Raw genomic sequence first — 23,382 nt, 5'->3', positions numbered from 1 at the left:
ATATCTCTTATGTATCTCTTATGTATCTCTTATGTATCTCTTATGTATCTCTTATGTATCTCTTATATATCTCTTATATATCTCTTATATATCTCTTATATATCTCTATATCTCTTATATATCTCTTATGTATCTCTTATATATCTTTTTTATATCTCTTATATATCTCTTATATATCTCTTATGTATCTCTTATATATCTCCTATATCTCTTATATATCTCTTATATATCTCTTATTTATCTCTTATATATCTCTTATATATCTCTTATGTATCTTTTTTATATCTCTTATATATCTCTTATATATCTCTTATATATCTCTTATATATCTTTTTTGTATCTCTTATGTATCTCTTATGTATCTCTTATATATCTCTTATATATCTCCTATATCTCTCCTATATCTCTCATATATCTCTCATATATCTCTTATGTATCTCTTATGTATCTCTTATGTATCTCTTATATATCTCTTATATATCTCTTATATATCTCCTATATCGCTTATATATCTCTTATATATCTCTTATATATCTCTTATATATCTCTATATCTCTTATATATCTCTTATGTATCTCTTATATATCTTTTTTATATCTCTTATATATCTCTTATATATCTCTTATGTATCTCTTATATATCTCCTATATCTCTTATATATCTCTTATATATCTCTTATTTATCTCTTATATATCTCTTATATATCTCTTATGTATCTTTTTTATATCTCTTATATATCTCTTATATATCTCTTATATATCTCTTATCTCTTATATATCTCTTATCTCTTATATATCTCTTATCTCTTATATATCTCTTATTTATCTCTTATATATCTCTTATTTATCTCTTATATATCTCTTATATATCTCTTATATATCTCTTATATATCTCTTATATATCTCTTATGTATCTCTTATATATCTCTTATATATCTCTTATATATCTCTTATCTCTTATATATCTCTTATGTATCTCTTATGTATCTCTTATGTATCTCTTATATATCTCTTATGTATCTCTTATATATCTCTTATATATCTCTTATATATCTCCTATATCGCTTATATATCTCTTATATATCTCTTATATATCTCTTATATATCTCCTATATCTCTTATATATCTCTTATATATCTCTTATATATCTCTTATATATCTCTTATATATCTCTTATGTATCTCCTATGTATCTCTTATGTATCTCTTATGTATCTCTTATGTATCTCTTATATATCTCTTATGTATCTCTTATGTATCTCTTATATATCTCTTATATATCTCCTATATCGCTTATATATCTCTTATATATCTCTTATATATCTCTTATATATCTCTTATATATCTCTTATGTATCTCTTATATATCTCTTATGTATCTCTTATATATCTTTTTTATATCTCTTATATATCTCTTATATATCTCTTATGTATCTCTTATATATCTCCTATATCTCTTATATATCTCTTATATATCTCTTATGTATCTCTTATGTATCTTTTTTATATCTCTTATATATCTCTTATATATCTCTTATATATCTTTTTTGTATCTCTTATGTATCTCTTATGTATCTCTTATATATCTCTTATATATCTCCTATATCTCTCCTATATCTCTCATATATCTCTCATATATCTCTCATGTATCTCTCATGTATCTCTTATGTATCTCTTATGTATCTCTTATGTATCTCTTATGTATCTCTTATATATCTCTTATATATCTCCTATATCTCTCCTATATCTCTCCTATATCTCTCCTATATCTCTCATATATCTCTCATATATCTCTCATGTATCTCTTATGTATCTCTTATATATCTCTTATATATCTCTTATATATCTCTTATGTATCTCTTATGTATCTCTTATGTATCTCTTATGTATCTCTTATGTATCTCTTATGTATCTCTTATATATCTCTTATATATCTCTTATATATCTCTTATATATCTTTTTTATATCTCTTATGTATCTCTTATGTATCTCTTATGTATCTCTTATATATCTCTTATATATCTCTTATATATCTCTTATGTATCTCTTATATATCTCTTATATATCTCTTATGTATCTCTTATCTCTTATATATCTCTTATGTATCTCTTATGTATCTCTTATATATCTCTTATATATCTCTTATGTATCTCTTATCTCTTATATATCTCTTATGTATCTCTTATGTATCTCTTATATATCTCTTATATATCTCTTATATATCTCTTATGTATCTCTTATATATCTCTTATATATCTCTTATGTATCTCTTATCTCTTATATATCTCTTATGTATCTCTTATCTCTTATATATCTCTTATGTATCTCTTATGTATCTCTTATGTATCTCTTATGTATCTCTCATGTATCTCTCATGTATCTCTCATGTATCTCTCATGTATCTCTCCTGTATCTCTCCTGTATCTCTCCTGTATCTCTCCTGTATCTCTCCTGTATCTCTCCTGTATCTCTCCTGTATCTCTCCTGTATCTCTTATGTATCTCCTATGTATCTCCTATATCTCTCCTATATCTCTCCTATATCTCTCCTATATCTCTCCTATATCTCTCCTATATCTCTTATATATCTCTTATCTCTTATATATCTCTTATATAAGAGATATAGGAGATATATAAGAGATATATAAGAGATAAGAGATATATAAGAGATATATAAGAGATATATAAGAGATATATAAGAGATATATAAGAGATATAGGAGATATATAAGAGATATATATCTCTTATATATCTCTTATATATCTCTTATATATCTCTTATATATCTCTTATATATCTCTTATATATCTCTTATATATCTCTTATATATCTCTTATGTATCTCTTATGTATCTCTTATGTATCTCTTATGTATCTCTTATATATCTCTTATGTATCTCTTATATATCTCTTATATATCTCTTATATATCTCCTATATCGCTTATATATCTCTTATATATCTCTTATATATCTCTTATATATATCTTATATATCTCTATATCTCTTATATATCTCTTATATATCTCTATCTCTTATATATCTTATATATCTCCTATATATCTCCTATATATCTCTTATATATCTCCTATATATCTCTTATGTATCTCTTATATATATCTCTTATATATCTCTTATGTATCTCTTATATATCTCTTATATATCTCTTATATCTTATATATCTCTTGTATATCTCTTATATATCTCATATATCTCTTATATATCTCTTATATATCTCTTATATATCTCTATATATCTCTTATGTATCTCTTATATATATCTCTTATATATATATCTTATATATCTCTATATCTCTTATATATCTCTTATATATCTCCTATATTTCTAATGTATCTCTTATATATCTCTTATATATCTCTTATATATCTCTTATATATCTCTTATATATCTCTTATATATCTCTTATCTCCTATATATCTCTTATATATCTCTTATATATCTCTTATATATCTCTTATATATCTCTTATCTCCTATATATCTCTTATATATCTCTTATATATCTCTTATATATCTCTTATATATCTCTTATGGCTTATATATCTCTTATGTATCTCTTATATATCTCTTATATATCTCTTATCTCTTATATATCTCTTATATATCTCTTATATATCTCTTATATATCTCTTATCTCTTATATATCTCTTATATATCTCTTATATATCTCTTATCTCCTATATATCTCTTATATATCTCTTATGTATCTCTTATATATCTCTTATATATCTCTTATATATCTCTTATATATCTCTTATATATCTCTTATATATCTCTTATATATCTCTTATATCTCTTATATATCTCTTATCTCTTATATATCTCTTATCTCTTATATATCTCTTATTTATCTCTTATATATCTCTTATTTATCTCTTATATATCTCTTATATATCTCTTATATATCTCTTATATATCTCTTATATATCTCTTATGTATCTCTTATATATCTCTTATATATCTCTTATATATCTCTTATATATCTCCTATATCGCTTATATATCTCTTATATATCTCTTATATATCTCTTATATATCTCTATATCTCTTATATATCTCTTATATATCTCTATCTCTTATATATCTTATATATCTCCTATATATCTCCTATATATCTCTTATATATCTCCTATATATCTCTTATGTATCTCTTATATATATATCTCTTATATATCTCTTATGTATCTCTTATATATCTCTTATATATCTCTTATATCTTATATATCTCTTGTATATCTCTTATATATCTCCTATATCTCTTATATATCTCTTATATATATCTTATATATCTCTATATCTCTTATATATCTCCTATATTTCTAATGTATCTCTTATATATCTCTTATATATCTCTTATATATCTCTTATATATCTCTTATATATCTCTTATATATCTCTTATCTCCTATATATCTCTTATATATCTCTTATATATCTCTTATATATCTCTTATATATCTCTTATATATCTCTTATCTCCTATATATCTCTTATATATCTCTTATATATCTCTTATCTCTTATATATCTCTTATATATCTCTTATATATCTCTTATCTCCTATATATCTCTTATATATCTCTTATGTATCTCTTATATATCTCTTATATATCTCTTATATATCTCTTATATATCTCTTATATATCTCTTATATATCTCTTATATATCTCTTATATATCTCTTATATATCTCTTATATCTCTTATATATCTCTTATTTATCTCTTATTTATCTCTTATATATCTCTTATATATCTCTTATATATCTCTTATATATCTCTTATATATCTCTTATGTATCTCTTATATATCTCTTATATATCTCTTATATATCTCTTATCTCTTATATATCTCTTATGTATCTCTTATGTATCTCTTATGTATCTCTTATATATCTCTTATGTATCTCTTATATATCTCTTATATATCTCTTATATATCTCCTATATCGCTTATATATCTCTTATGTATCTCTTATGTATCTCTTATGTATCTCTTATGTATCTCTTATATATCTCTTATGTATCTCTTATATATCTCTTATATATCTCCTATATCGCTTATATATCTCTTATATATCTCTTATATATCTCTTATATATCTCTTATATATCTCTTATATATCTCTATATCTCTTATATATCTCTTATATATCTCTTATATATCTCTTATATATCTCTTATATATCTCCTATATCTCTTATTTATCTCTTATATATCTCTTATATATCTCTTATGTATCTTTTTTATATCTCTTATATATCTCTTATATATCTCTTATATATCTCTTATATATCTTTTTTGTATCTATTATGTATCTCTTATGTATCTCTTATATATCTCCTATATCTCTCCTATATCTCTCCTATATCTCTCATGTATCTCTTATATATCTCTTATATATCTCTTATATATCTCTTATATATCTCTTATATATCTCTTATATATCTCTTATATATCTCTTATATATCTCTTATATATATATATATATATATCTCTTATATATCTCTTATATATCTCTTATATATCTCTTATCTCTTATATATCTCTTATATATCTCTTATGTATCTCTTATGTATCTCTTATGTATCTCTTATGTATCTCTTATGTATCTCTTATATATCTCTTATATATCTCTTATATATCTTTTTTATATCTCTTATATATCTCTTATGTATCTCTTATGTATCTCTTATATATCTCTTATGTATCTCTTATGTATCTCTTATATATCTCTTATATATCTCTTATGTATCTCTTATCTCTTATATATCTCTTATATATCACTTATGTATCTCTTATGTATCTCTTATGTATCTCTTATGTATCTCTTATGTATCTCTCATGTATCTCTCATGTATCTCTCATGTATCTCTCATGTATCTCTCATGTATCTCTCCTGTATCTCTCCTGTATCTCTCCTGTATCTCTCCTGTATCTCTCCTGTATCTCTCCTGTATCTCTCCTGTATCTCTCCTGTATCTCTCCTGTATCTCTCATGTATCTCTCATGTATCTCTCCTGTATCTCTCATGTATCTCTTATGTATCTCTTATGTATCTCCTATGTATCTCCTATATCTCTCCTATATCTCTCCTATATCTCTCCTATATCTATCCTGTATCTCTCATGTATCTCTTATGTATCTCTTATGTATCTCTTATGTATCTCTTTTGTATCTCTTATGTATCTCTTATGTATCTCTTATGTATCTCTTATGTATCTCTTATGTATCTCTTATCTCTTATATATCTCTTATGTATCTCTTATCTCTTATATATCTCTTATATATCTCTTATGTATCTCTTATGTATCTCTTATATATCTCTTATATATCTCTTATGTATCTCTTATCTCTTATATATCTCTTATGTATCTCTTATCTCTTATATATCTCTTATATATCTCTTATATATCTCCTATATCGCTTATATATCTCTTATGTATCTCTTATGTATCTCTTATGTATCTCTTATGTATCTCTTATATATCTCTTATATATCTCTTATATATCTCTTATATATCTCCTATATCTCTTATATATCTCTTATATATCTCTTATATATCTCTTATATATCTCTTATATATCTCTTATGTATCTCTTATGTATCTCTTATGTATCTCTTATGTATCTCTTATGTATCTCTTATGTATCTCTTATGTATCTCTTATATATCTCTTATGTATCTCTTATATATCTCTTATATATCTCTTATATATCTCCTATATCGCTTATATATCTCTTATATATTGTGAGGTTATCAGATTCACTGTAAATCTGTAATTACTATATTTTATTAGGTGTAGTAATTAATGTACTATTTTAGTCCGTCGGTACCCTCTTGTTCTCCATATATGTCTATATACTCCCTATATGTGTGTGTAGTTCCAGATCAGATCGCTCTCGCCCTAATATGGTCTGCCAGGAAATACCCAGGAAATAAGTCACCAAAAGGTTATGTCCCATTACCATACTTTTGTTCCTGCTATCACAGGAGGGTGGAAGCTGAGGGGCAATCTCCACAGGGGGGTTTACAATTCTTTGCAAACCTCTGGGCTCTAGCAGACTTTGTGGAACCGGCCACCACAGGGGGTGATCAGCCCATAATGTAATCAGCCGATTATTGTTCCTGCTGTTTACATGAGGGGGATAGCTGAAGGACAATCACCACAGGGGGTGATCAAATTCCCCTACTATCAACAGGAGGGTTGTCCACAGGGGATGACCACCACATAATGTAATCAGACTGTGTTTTATATCTTGTGTTGACTCTGCTATGCATATCTTGGCTACTTCCAGACTTTCTGGAACCGACCCCAGCAGGGGGCAGAAGCAGATGGGCAGCAGCAGTACCTGGGAGGGGGGATAAACCTGACTTGAATCCACCAATAGGGATTGAGTGCAAGCCCACTGATGGTATGGAGAAGCGTGGGAAATTGGAAGTTTTTAAAATGACTTGTACACCTGCCAGCTCAGTATGTTAGTCGCAATCCGGTCTCAGGGGTCCTACCCTTCACTGGATCTTGTGGAACACATCGTTTGCCCGGGAAGGGGGCATCCTACCAAGCTCTGGTGTGGAGCGTCTGTGTTGTGTGGATTTACACAGGTTTCGGCTATCACTGCTGTGTGGATTAAGTGATAGTTTTGTGCTTTGGAACTGCTGCTACAAGGACTGCCATTGGACTGCTACCCGATAACGTTTATATGCTACATTTGACTCTTTTTCCTGTCTTCATCTACTTTCGTGTGCTGTGATAAAAATAAACCATATTTTGGTTTCATCTGCTCGGTGTCTGAGTGATTGAGGAACTCGTACCCTCACATTTGGCGGCAGCGACAGTGGGATCATTCAGACACCAACCATCGAGCACAGAAAGCACAGAGAACAGAGGATCAGACCATATGTAAGGAAACGGAAAATGCAATAAGGTGATGTTCAGCAAGTGAGCAGGTGTCAGTCCTGTGAAAGGGAAAATGTTTCCAAGGAAAGAAAATCGATGCCTCAAGACCCCTGTAGCAGAGGAGCTCAGGGATGGAGGTTCTTCAGTGTATCGGCAGGCTGGGAAGCCGGATCTGTTATTTATTGTCAGGAAAATGCAGTATATCTGGAAGTACTGGGAAGACGCTCAGCAGATGGTCAGCGGGTGGAGAGTATCCAGCATACAGGACAAAGTGTGTTACCTGGGGGATGCATTCCTGCACTGTAAAGGTGAGGCCACTTCTTGGAATCTGCTAGGAGAGCCAGAGTTTGTAGAATTTACAGAGGAAGTGATTGCTACAGTTACCCAGATGCTACAAAGAGGACAATATTCTGAGGCTGAAGGACAAGTCCAGAATAAATTGATGCCCCAGATAGAACCAGAGGAAAGGTCTAGAAGGGGGCTACTGCAATCTGGGCAGACAACCGAGGGGTCTGCCACAGAATTAATTGTTACCGCAAGAGAAGGGTCGTTGTCAGGGGGGCCCCTAACTGCCCTTGAAGAAATGAGTATGGAGGAGCTGATAGCAGAAGGTCAGCTGCGAGGTATACCCATCCAATCCTGCACTCGCGGGGAAATCCTTCAGCAGATCCTTCACGATCAGGGAGATCCTACAAATGCATTTGCTGATTATCGAGCCTGGATCCTCCATTTCGGTGCCCAGTTGAGTGTGTGGGAACAATTGCAGTGTCTGGAGGAGTGCTTCGTGGTGGCAGAGGAAGAGGCGATTGATCGGGGGCTCCTGGATACCCCAGCATGGCAAGATCAGTGTCGCAGGGGGCGTGATGAAAGGCACCGTTTGCAATTGCTTCTCCCCCATCCTAGGGAGGAGCTGCACTACTGCTTCCCTTTTGCTGAGGTGGGAGATGCAGAGCTATTATCCTGCTGCCAGGGGATCTATGAGGACTGCGTCCAAGAAGAGATCGCCGTGGTTAGAGGAGTATCCGACAACATCCAGGCCACCAGCCCACCAGTCACAGATGACGTCGTGTTTCGGGCTGCCCAGCATACTCAGCTGGGGAAGGAGGCTATCACGGAGAAGGAGGTGTGCGCAGAAGTAGCTGCAGGTGAGCATCTGGCTTTTAAGGGGACAGAGCTGACACAGCCTGTCCTGCAGCCACCAGCGGAATTGTTTGTGATGGAGGGTCCCTCCTCAGCCCTGGACATTGAGACCAAATGCTGGACTGAAATGTGCCATGCCCCTAGTTTGGGTTTGGGGGAGGAAGGACATGACGGGGTGGTGGAAGTGCCAGGGCCAGAGCCCCTATATTGGCCTGCTGTTTGGCCCCTGTTCCTTGGGCAAGAGGGGGAGGTGGAAAGTGGTCCCTGCCCCATTGTGCCCGAGGCAAAAGTATTAGTAGGTTACAATGTTGCAGAGGGGGGGTACCCAGAATCCGAAGAAGAGGAATTGCTACAGCCCTTGTTAGTTCCAATGTATGACTTAGACTGTAATCATGCCCTTGCTGGTTCTGCAAACCAGCCGCCTTTTACAAGATGGGTTTGGTATGATGTCACCCTGTGGGACTCAGGTGGTATATCCAAACCCCAGATTCTCGGCTCTGCATCCCGCTATTCCAGGTTGTTATTGGTTCCTGAACAGCTGGGTACCGGGACTACAATAGTAGGGGAAGGAATGTGAGGTTATCAGATTCACTGTAAATCTGTAATTACTATATTTTATTAGGTGTAGTAATTAATGTACTATTTTAGTCCGTCGGTACCCTCTTGTTCTCCATATATGTCTATATACTCCCTATATGTGTGTGTAGTTCCAGATCAGATCGCTCTCGCCCTAATATGGTCTGCCAGGAAATACCCAGGAAATAAGTCACCAAAAGGTTATGTCCCATTACCATACTTTTGTTCCTGCTATCACAGGAGGGTGGAAGCTGAGGGGCAATCTCCACAGGGGGGTTTACAATTCTTTGCAAACCTCTGGGCTCTAGCAGACTTTGTGGAACCGGCCACCACAGGGGGTGATCAGCCCATAATGTAATCAGCCGATTATTGTTCCTGCTGTTTACATGAGGGGGATAGCTGAAGGACAATCACCACAGGGGGTGATCAAATTCCCCTACTATCAACAGGAGGGTTGTCCACAGGGGGTGACCACCACATAATGTAATCAGACTGTGTTTTATATCTTGTGTTGACTCTGCTATGCATATCTTGGCTACTTCCAGACTTTCTGGAACCGACCCCAGCAGGGGGCAGAAGCAGATGGGCAGCAGCAGTACCTGGGAGGGGGGATAAACCTGACTTGAATCCACCAATAGGGATTGAGTGCAAGCCCACTGATGGTATGGAGAAGCGTGGGAAATTGGAAGTTTTTAAAATGACTTGTACACCTGCCAGCTCAGTATGTTAGTCGCAATCCGGTCTCAGGGGTCCTACCCTTCACTGGATCTTGTGGAACACATCGTTTGCCCGGGAAGGGGGCATCCTACCAAGCTCTGGTGTGGAGCGTCTGTGTTGTGTGGATTTACACAGGTTTCGGCTATCACTGCTGTGTGGATTAAGTGATAGTTTTGTGCTTTGGAACTGCTGCTACAAGGACTGCCATTGGACTGCTACCCGATAACGTTTATATGCTACATTTGACTCTTTTTCCTGTCTTCATCTACTTTCGTGTGCTGTGATAAAAATAAACCATATTTTGGTTTCATCTGCTCGGTGTCTGAGTGATTGAGGAACTCGTACCCTCACATATATCTCTTATATATCTCTTATATATCTCTATATCTCTTATATATCTCTTATGTATCTCTTATATATCTTTTTTATATCTCTTATATATCTCTTATATATCTCTTATGTATCTCTTATATATCTCCTATATCTCTTATATATCTCTTATATATCTCTTATTTATCTCTTATATATCTCTTATATATCTCTTATGTATCTTTTTTATATCTCTTATATATCTCTTATATATCTCTTATATATCTCTTATATCTCTTATATATCTCTTATCTCTTATATATCTCTTATCTCTTATATATCTCTTATGTATCTCTTATGTATCTCTTATATATCTCTTATATATCTCCTATATCGCTTATATATCTCTTATATATCTCTTATATATCTCTTATATATCTCTTATATATCTCTTATATATCTCTTATCTCTTATATATCTCTTATATATCTCTTATATATCTCCTATATCGCTTATATATCTCTTATATATCTCTTATGTATCTCTTATGTATCTCTTATGTATCTCTTATGTATCTCTTATATATCTCTTATGTATCTCTTATATATCTCTTATATATCTCTTATATATCTCCTATATCGCTTATATATCTCTTATATATCTCTTATATATCTCTTATATATCTCTATATCTCTTATATATCTCTTATATATCTCTATCTCTTATATATCTTATATATCTCCTATATATCTCCTATATATCTCTTATATATCTCCTATATATCTCTTATGTATCTCTTATATATATATCTCTTATATATCTCTTATGTATCTCTTATATATCTCTTATATATCTCTTATATCTTATATATCTCTTGTATATCTCTTATATATCTCCTATATCTCTTATATATCTCTTATATATCTCTTATATATCTCTATATATCTCTTATGTATCTCTTATATATATCTTATATATCTCTATATCTCTTATATATCTCTTATGTATCTCTTATGTATCTCTTATATATCTCTTATGTATCTCTTATATATCTCTTATATATCTCTTATATATCTCTTATATATCTCTTATATATCTCTTATCTCCTATATATCTCTTATATATCTCTTATATATCTCTTATATATCTCTTATATATCTCTTATATATCTCTTATCTCCTATATATCTCTTATATATCTCTTATATATCTCTTATCTCTTATATATCTCTTATATATCTCTTATATATCTCTTATCTCCTATATATCTCTTATATATCTCTTATGTATCTCTTATATATCTCTTATATATCTCTTATATATCTCTTATATATCTCTTATATATCTCTTATATATCTCTTATATATCTCTTATATCTCTTATATATCTCTTATTTATCTCTTATTTATCTCTTATATATCTCTTATATATCTCTTATATATCTCTTATATATCTCTTATGTATCTCTTATGTATCTCTTATATATCTCTTATATATCTCTTATATATCTCTTATCTCTTATATATCTCTTATGTATCTCTTATGTATCTCTTATGTATCTCTTATATATCTCTTATGTATCTCTTATATATCTCTTATATATCTCTTATATATCTCCTATATCGCTTATATATCTCTTATGTATCTCTTATGTATCTCTTATGTATCTCTTATGTATCTCTTATGTATCTCCTATGTATCTCCTGTATCTCTCCTGTATCTCTCCTGTATCTCTCCTGTATCTCTTATGTATCTCTTATGTATCTCCTATGTATCTCCTATATCTCTCCTATATCTCTCCTATATCTCTCCTATATCTCTCCTATATCTCTCCTATATCTCTTATATATCTCTTATCTCTTATATATCTCTTATATAAGAGATATAGGAGATATATAAGAGATATATAAGAGATATATAAGAGAAAAGAGATATATAAGAGATATATAAGAGATATATAAGAGATATATAAGAGATATATAAGAGATATATAAGAGATATATGAGATATATAAGAGATATATATCTCTTATATATCTCTTATATATCTCTTATATATCTCTTATATATCTCTTATATATCTCTTATATATCTCTTATGTATCTCTTATGTATCTCTTATATATCTCTTATGTATCTCTTATATATCTCTTATATATCTCTTATATATCTCCTATATCGCTTATATATCTCTTATATATCTCTTATATATCTCTTATATATCTCTTATATATCTCTATATCTCTTATATATCTCTTATATATCTCTATCTCTTATATATCTTATATATCTCCTATATATCTCCTATATATCTCTTATATATCTCCTATATATCTCTTATGTATCTCTTATATATATCTCTTATATATCTCTTATGTATCTCTTATATATCTCTTATATATCTCTTATATCTTATATATCTCTTGTATATCTCTTATATATCTCCTATATCTCTTATATATCTCTTATATATCTCTTATATATCTCTATATATCTCTTATGTATCTCTTATATATATCTCTTATATATATCTTATATATCTCTATATCTCTTATATATCTCTTATATATCTCCTATATTTCTAATGTGTCTCTTATATATCTCTTATATATCTCTTATATATCTCTTATATATCTCTTATATATCTCTTATATATCTCTTATCTCCTATATATCTCTTATATATCTCTTATATATCTCTTATATATCTCTTATATATCTCTTATCTCCTATATATCTCTTATATATCTCTTATATATCTCTTATATATCTCTTATATATCTCTTATGGCTTATATATCTCTTATGTATCTCTTATATATCTCTTATATATCTCTTATCTCTTATATATCTCTTATATATCTCTTATATATCTCTTATATATCTCTTATTTCTTATATATCTCTTATATATCTCTTATATATCTCTTATCTCCTATATATCTCTTATATATCTCTTATGTATCTCTTATATATCTCTTATATATCTCTTATATATCTCTTATATCTCTTATATATCTCTTATCTCTTATATATCTCTTATCTCTTATATATATCTTATTTATCTCTTATATATCTCTTATTTATCTCTTATATATCTCTTATATATCTCTTATATATCTCTTATATATCTCTTATGTATCTCTTATATATCTCTTATATATCTCTTATATATCTCTTATCTCTTATATATCTCTTATGTATCTCTTATGTATCTCTTATGTATCTCTTATATATCTCTTATGTATCTCTTATATATCTCTTATATATCTCTTATATATCTCCTATATCGCTTATATATCTCTTATATATCTCTTATATATCTCTTATATATCTCTTATATATCTCCTATATCTCTTATATATCTCTTAAATATCTCTTATGTATCTCTTATGTATCTCTTATGTATCTCTTATGTATCTCTTATGTATCTCTTATATATCTCTTATGTATCTCTTATATATCTCTTATATATCTCTTATATATCTCTTATATATCTCTATATCTCTTATATATCTCTTATGTATCTCTTATATATCTTTTTTATATCTCTTATATATCTCTTATATATCTCTTATGTATCTCTTATATATCTCCTATATCTCTTATATATCTCTTATATATCTCTTATGTATCTTTTTTATATCTCTTATATATCTCTTATATATCTCTTATATATCTCTTATATATCTTTTTTGTATCTCTTATATATCTCCTATATCTCTCCTATATCTCTCATATATCTCTCATATATCTCTCATATATCTCTTATGTATCTCTTATGTATCTCTTATGTATCTCTTATGTATCTCTTATGTATCTCTTATATATCTCTTATATATCTCCTATATCTCTCCTATATCTCTCCTATATCTCTCCTGTATCTCTCATGTATCTCTCATGTATCTCTTATATATCTCTTATATATCTCTTATATATCTCTTATATATCTCTTATATATCTCTTATATATCTCTTATATATATATATATATATATATATATATATATATATATATATATATATATATATATATATATATATATATATATATATATATCTCTTATATATCTCTTATATATCTCTTATATATCTCTTATCTCTTATATATCTCTTATATATCTCTTATGTATCTCTTATGTATCTCTTATGTATCTCTTATATATCTCTTATATATCTCTTATATATCTCTTATATATCTTTTTTATATCTCTTATATATCTCTTATGTATCTCTTATGTATCTCTTATATATCTCTTATATATCTCTTATATATCTCTTATGTATCTCTTATATATCTCTTATATATCTCTTATGTATCTCTTATCTCTTATGTATCTCTTATGTATCTCTTATCTCTTATATATCTCTTATGTATCTCTTATCTCTTATGTATCTCTTATGTATCTCTTATGTATCTCTTATGTATCTCTTATGTATCTCTCATGTATCTCTCATGTATCTCTCATGTATCTCTCATGTATCTCTGCTGTATCTCTCCTGTATCTCTCCTGTATCTCTCCTGTATCTCTCCTGTATCTCTCCTGTATCTCTCCTGTATCTCTCCTGTATCTCTCCTGTATCTCTCCTATATCTCTCCTATATCTCTCCTATATCTCTCCTATATCTCTTATATATCTCTTATCTCTTATATATCTCTTATATAAGAGATATAGGAGATATATAAGAGATATATAAGAGATATATAAGAGATAAGAGATATATAAGAGATATATAAGAGATATATAAGAGATATATAAGAGATATATAAGAGATATATAAGAGATATAGGAGATATATAAGAGATATATATCTCTTATATATCTCTTATATATCTCTTATATATCTCTTATATATCTCTTATATATCTCTTATGTATCTCTTATGTATCTCTTATGTATCTCTTATGTATCTCTTATATATCTCTTATGTATCTCTTATATATCTCTTATATATCTCTTATATATCTCCTATATCGCTTATATATCTCTTATATATCTCTTATATATCTCTTATATATCTCTTATATATCTCTATATCTCTTATATATCTCTTATATATCTCTATCTCTTATATATCTTATATATCTCCTATATATCTCCTATATATCTCTTATATATCTCCTATATATCTCTTATGTATCTCTTATATATATATCTCTTATATATCTCTTATATATCTCTTATGTATCTCTTATATATCTCTTATATATCTCTTATATCTTATATATCTCTTATATATCTCTTATATATCTCTATATATCTCTTATGTATCTCTTATATATATCTTATATATCTCTATATCTCTTATATATCTCTTATATATCTCCTATATTTCTAATGTATCTCTTATATATCTCTTATATATCTCTTATATATCTCTTATATATCTCTTATATATCTCTTATCTCCTATATATCTCTTATATATCTCTTATATATCTCTTATATATCTCTTATATATCTCTTATATATCTCTTATATATCTCTTATATATCTCTTATCTCCTATATATCTCTTATATATCTCTTATATATCTCTTATATATCTCTTATCTCTTATATATCTCTTATATATCTCTTATATATCTCTTATCTCCTATATATCTCTTATATATCTCTTATGTATCTCTTATATATCTCTTATATATCTCTTATATATCTCTTATATATCTCTTATATATCTCTTATATATCTCTTATATATCTCTTATATCTCTTATATATCTCTTATTTATCTCTTATTTATCTCTTATATATCTCTTATATATCTCTTATATATCTCTTATATATCTCTTATGTATCTCTTATATATCTCTTATATATATATATATATATATATATATATATATATATATATATATATATCTCTTATATATCTCTTATATATCTCTTATATATCTCTTATCTCTTATATATCTCTTATATATCTCTTATGTATCTCTTATGTATCTCTTATGTATCTCTTATGTATCTCTTATGTATCTCTTATATATCTCTTATATATCTCTTATATATCTTTTTTATATCTCTTATGTATCTCTTATGTATCTCTTATGTATCTCTTATGTATCTCTTATATATCTCTTATGTATCTCTTATGTATCTCTTATATATCTCTTATGTATCTCTTATCTCTTATATATCTCTTATGTATCTCTTATGTATCTCTTATGTATCTCATGTATCTCTTATGTATCTCTTATGTATCTCTTATGTATCTCTTATGTATCTCTCATGTATCTCTCATGTATCTCTCATGTATCTCTCCTGTATCTCTCCTGTATCTCTCCTGTATCTCTCCTGTATCTCTCCTGTATCTCTCCTGTATCTCTCCTGTATCTCTCATGTATCTCTCATGTATCTCTCATGTATCTCTTATGTATCTCTTATGTATCTCCTATATCTCTCCTATATCTCTCCTATATCTCTCCTATATCTCTCCTATATCTCTCCTATATCTCTCCTGTATCTCTCATGTATCTCTTATGTATCTCTTATGTATCTCTTATGTATCTCTTATATATCTCTTATATATCTCTTATATATCTCTTATATATCTCTTATGTATCTCTTATATATCTCTTATATATATATATATATATATATATATATATATATATATATATATATATATCTTATATATCTCTTATATATCTCTTATATATCTCTTATCTCTTATATATCTCTTATATATCTCTTATGTATCTCTTATGTATCTCTTATGTATCTCTTATGTATCTCTTATGTATCTCTTATGTATCTCTTATATATCTCTTATATATCTCTTATATATCTTTTTTATATCTCTTATGTATCTCTTATGTATCTCTTATGTATCTCTTATGTATCTCTTATATATCTCTTATGTATCTCTTATGTATCTCTTATATATCTCTTATATATCTCTTATGTATCTCTTATCTCTTATATATCTCTTATGTATCTCTTATGTATCTCTTATGTATCTCTTATGTATCTCTTATGTATCTCTTATGTATCTCTTATGTATCTCTCATGTATCTCTCATGTATCTCTCATGTATCTCTCATGTATCTCTCCTGTATCTCTCCTGTATCTCTCCTGTATCTCTCCTGTATCTCTCCTGTATCTCTCCTGTATCTCTCCTGTATCTCTCATGTATCTCTCATGTATCTCTCCTGTATCTCTCATGTATCTCTTATGTATCTCCTATGTATCTCCTATATCTCTCCTATATCTCTCCTATATCTCTCCTATATCTCTCCTGTATCTCTCATGTATCTCTTATGTATCTCTTATGTATCTCTTATGTATCTCTTATATATCTCTTATGTATCTCTTATGTATCTCTTATGTATCTCTTATGTATCTCTTATCTCTTATATATCTCTTATGTATCTCTTATCTCTTATATATCTCTTATATATCTCTTATATATCTCTTATGTATCTCTTATATATCTCTTATATATCTCTTATGTATCTCTTATCTCTTATATATCTCTTATGTATCTCTTATCTCTTATATATCTCTTATATATCTCTTATATATCTCCTATATCGCTTATATATCTCTTATGTATCTCTTATGTATTTCTTATGTATCTCTTATATATCTCTTATATATCTCTATCTCTTATATATCTTATATATCTCCTATATATCTCTTATATATATCTTATATATCTCTTATATATCTCTTATGTATCTCTTATGTATCTCTTATGTATCTCTTATGTATCTCTTATATATCTCTTATGTATCTCTTATATATCTCTTATATATCTCTTATATATCTCCTATATCGCTTATATATCTCTTATATATCTCTTATGTATCTCTATATCTCTTATATATCTCTTATGTATCTCTTATATATCTTTTTTATATCTCTTATATATCTCTTATATATCTCTTATGTATCTCTTATATATCTCCTATATCTCTTATATATCTCTTATATATCTCTTATTTATCTCTTATATATCTCTTATATATCTCTTATGTATCTTTTTTATATCTCTTATATATCTCTTATATATCTCTTATATATCTCTTATCTCTTATATATCTCTTATCTCTTATATATCTCTTATCTCTTATATATCTCTTATTTATCTCTTATATATCTCTTATATATCTCTTATATATCTCTTATCTCTTATATATCTCTTATGTATCTCTTATGTATCTCTTATGTATCTCTTATATATCTCTTATGTATCTCTTATATATCTCTTATATATCTCTTATATATCTCCTATATCGCTTATATATCTCTTATATATCTCTTATATATCTCTTATATATCTCCTATATCTCTTATATATCTCTTATATATCTCTTATATATCTCTTATGTATCTCTTATGTATCTCTTATGTATCTCTTATGTATCTCTTATGTATCTCTTATATATCTCTTATATATCTCTTATATATCTCTTATATATTTCTATATCTCTTATATATCTCTTATGTATCTCTTATATATCTTTTTTATATCTCTTATATATCTCTTATATATCTCTTATGTATCTCTTATATATCTCCTATATCTCTTATATATCTCTTATTTATCTCTTATATATCTCTTATATATCTCTTATGTATCTTTTTTATATCTCTTATATATCTCTTATATATCTCTTATATATCTCTTATATATCTTTTTTGTATCTCTTATGTATCTCTTATGTATCTCTTATATATCTCTTATATATCTCCTATATCTCTCCTATATCTCTCATATATCTCTCATATATCTCTTATGTATCTCTTATGTATCTCTTATGTATCTCTTATATATCTCTTATATATCTCTTATATATCTCCTATATCGCTTATATATCTCTTATATATCTCTTATATATCTCTTATATATCTCTTATATATCTCTATATCTCTTATATATCTCTTATGTATCTCTTATATATCTTTTTTATATCTCTTATATATCTCTTATATATCTCTATATCTCTTATATATCTCTTATGTATCTCTTATATATCTTTTTTATATCTCTTATATATCTCTTATATATCTCTTATGTATCTCTTATATATCTCCTATATCTCTTATATATCTCTTATATATCTCTTATTTATCTCTTATATATCTCTTATATATCTCTTATGTATCTTTTTTATATCTCTTATATATCTCTTATATATCTCTTATATATCTCTTATATCTCTTATATATCTCTTATCTCTTATATATCTCTTATCTCTTATATATCTCTTATTTATCTCTTATATATCTCTTATTTATCTCTTATATATCTCTTATATATCTCTTATATATCTCTTATATATCTCTTATGTATCTCTTATATATCTCTTATATATCTCTTATATATCTCTTATATATCTCTTATGTATCTCTTATGTATCTCTTATGTATCTCTTATATATCTCTTATGTATCTCTTATATATCTCTTATATATCTCTTATATATCTCCTATATCGCTTATATATCTCTTATATATCTCTTATATATCTCTTATATATCTCCTATATCTCTTATATATCTCTTATATATCTCTTATATATCTCTTATATATCTCTTATGTATCTCTTATGTATCTCTTATGTATCTCTTATGTATCTCTTATGTATCTCTTATATATCTCTTATGTATCTCTTATGTATCTCTTATATATCTCTTATATATCTCCTATATCGCTTATATATCTCTTATATATCTCTTATATATCTCTTATATATCTCTTATATATCTCTATATCTCTTATATATCTCTTATGTATCTCTTATATATCTTTTTTATATCTCTTATATATCTCTTATATATCTCTTATGTATCTCTTATATATCTCCTATATCTCTTATATATCTCTTATATATCTCTTATGTATCTCTTATGTATCTTTTTTATATCTCTTATATATCTCTTATATATCTCTTATATATCTCTTATATATCTTTTTTGTATCTCTTATGTATCTCTTATGTATCTCTTATATATCTCTTATATATCTCCTATATCTCTCCTATATCTCTCCTATATCTCTCATGTATCTCTCATGTATCTCTTATGTATCTCTTATGTATCTCTTATGTATCTCTTATGTATCTCTTATGTATCTCTTATATATCTCTTATATATCTCCTATATCTCTCCTATATCTCTCCTATATCTCTCCTATATCTCTCATATATCTCTCATATATCTCTCATGTATCTCTTATATATCTCTTATGTATCTCTTATATATCTCTTATATATCTCTTATATATCTCTTATATATCTCTTATATATCTCTTATATATATCTTATGTATCTCTTATGTATCTCTTATGTATCTCTTATGTATCTCTTATGTATCTCTTATATATCTCTTATATATCTCTTATATATCTCTTATATATCTTTTTTATATCTCTTATATATCTCTTATGTATCTCTTATGTATCTCTTATATATCTCTTATATATCTCTTATATATCTCTTATGTATCTCTTATATATCTCTTATATATCTCTTATGTATCTCTTATCTCTTATATATCTCTTATGTATCTCTTATGTATCTCTCATGTATCTCTCATGTATCTCTCATGTATCTCTCATGTATCTCTCCTGTATCTCTCCTGTATCTCTCCTGTATCTCTCCTGTATCTCTCCTGTATCTCTCCTGTATCTCTCCTGTATCTCTTATGTATCTCCTATGTATCTCCTATGTATCTCCTATATCTCTCCTATATCTCTCCTATATCTCTCCTATATCTCTCCTATATCTCTCCTATATCTCTTATATATCTCTTATCTCTTATATATCTCTTATATAAGAGATATAGGAGATATATAAGAGATATATAAGAGATATATAAGAGATAAGAGATATATAAGAGATATATAAGAGATATATAAGAGATATATAAGAGATATATAAGAGATATATAAGAGATATATAAGAGATATAGGAGATATATAAGAGATATATATCTCTTATATATCTCTTATATATCTCTTATATATCTCTTATATATCTCTTATATATCTCTTATATATCTCTTATATATCTCTTATGTATCTCTTATGTATCTCTTATGTATCTCTTATGTATCTCTTATATATCTCTTATGTATCTCTTATATATCTCTTATATATCTCTTATATATCTCCTATATCGCTTATATATCTCTTATATATCTCTTATATATCTCTTATATATCTCTTATATATCTCTATATCTCTTATATATCTCTTATATATCTCTATCTCTTATATATCTTATATATCTCCTATATATCTCCTATATATCTCTTATATATCTCCTATATATCTCTTATGTATCTCTTATATATATCTCTTATATATCTCTTATGTATCTCTTATATATCTCTTATATATCTCTTATATCTTATATATCTCTTGTATATCTCTTATATATCTCCTATATCTCTTATATATCTCTTATATATCTCTTATATATCTCTATATATCTCTTATGTATCTCTTATATATATCTCTTATATATATCTTATATATCTCTATATCTCTTATATATCTCTTATATATCTCCTATATTTCTAATGTATCTCTTATATATCTCTTATATTTCTCTTATATATCTCTTATATATCTCTTATATATCTCTTATCTCCTATATATCTCTTATATATCTCTTATATATCTCTTATATATCTCTTATATATCTCTTATATATCTCTTATCTCCTATATATCTCTTATATATCTCTTATATATCTCTTATATATCTCTTATATATCTCTTATGGCTTATATATCTCTTATGTATCTCTTATATATCTCTTATATATCTCTTATCTCTTATATATCTCTTATATATCTCTTATATATCTCTTATATATCTCTTATCTCTTATATATCTCTTATATATCTCTTATATATCTCTTATCTCCTATATATCTCTTATATATCTCTTATGTATCTCTTATATATCTCTTATATATCTCTTATATATCTCTTATATATCTCTTATATATCTCTTATATATCTCTTATATATCTCTTATATCTCTTATATATCTCTTATCTCTTATATATCTCTTATCTCTTATATATCTCTTATTTATCTCTTATATATCTCTTATTTATCTCTTATATATCTCTTATATATCTCTTATATATCTCTTATATATCTCTTATATATCTCTTATGTATCTCTTATATATCTCTTATATATCTCTTATATATCTCTTATATATCTCCTATATCGCTTATATATCTCTTATATATCTCTTATATATCTCTTATATATCTCTTATATATCTCTATATCTCTTATATATCTCTTATATATCTCTATCTCTTATATATCTTATATATCTCCTATATATCTCCTATATATCTCTTATATATCTCCTATATATCTCTTATGTATCTCTTATATATATCTCTTATATATCTCTTATGTATCTCTTATATATCTCTTATATATCTCTTATATCTTATATATCTCTTGTATATCTCTTATATATCTCCTATATCTCTTATATATCTCTTATATATCTCTTATATATCTCTATATATCTCTTATGTATCTCTTATATATATCTTATATATCTCTATATCTCTTATATATCTCTTATATATCTCCTATATTTCTAATGTATCTCTTATATATCTCTTATATATCTCTTATATATCTCTTATATATCTCTTATATATCTCTTATCTCCTATATATCTCTTATATATCTCTTATATATCTCTTATATATCTCTTATATATCTCTTATATATCTCTTATCTCCTATATATCTCTTA

The sequence above is a fragment of the Crinia signifera genome, chromosome 12, assembly GCF_055691185.1.
Source record: "Crinia signifera chromosome 12, ASM5569118v1, whole genome shotgun sequence".
In the NCBI taxonomy this organism is placed as follows: domain Eukaryota; kingdom Metazoa; phylum Chordata; class Amphibia; order Anura; family Myobatrachidae; genus Crinia; species Crinia signifera.
This window is presented reverse-complemented; position numbering follows the sequence as displayed.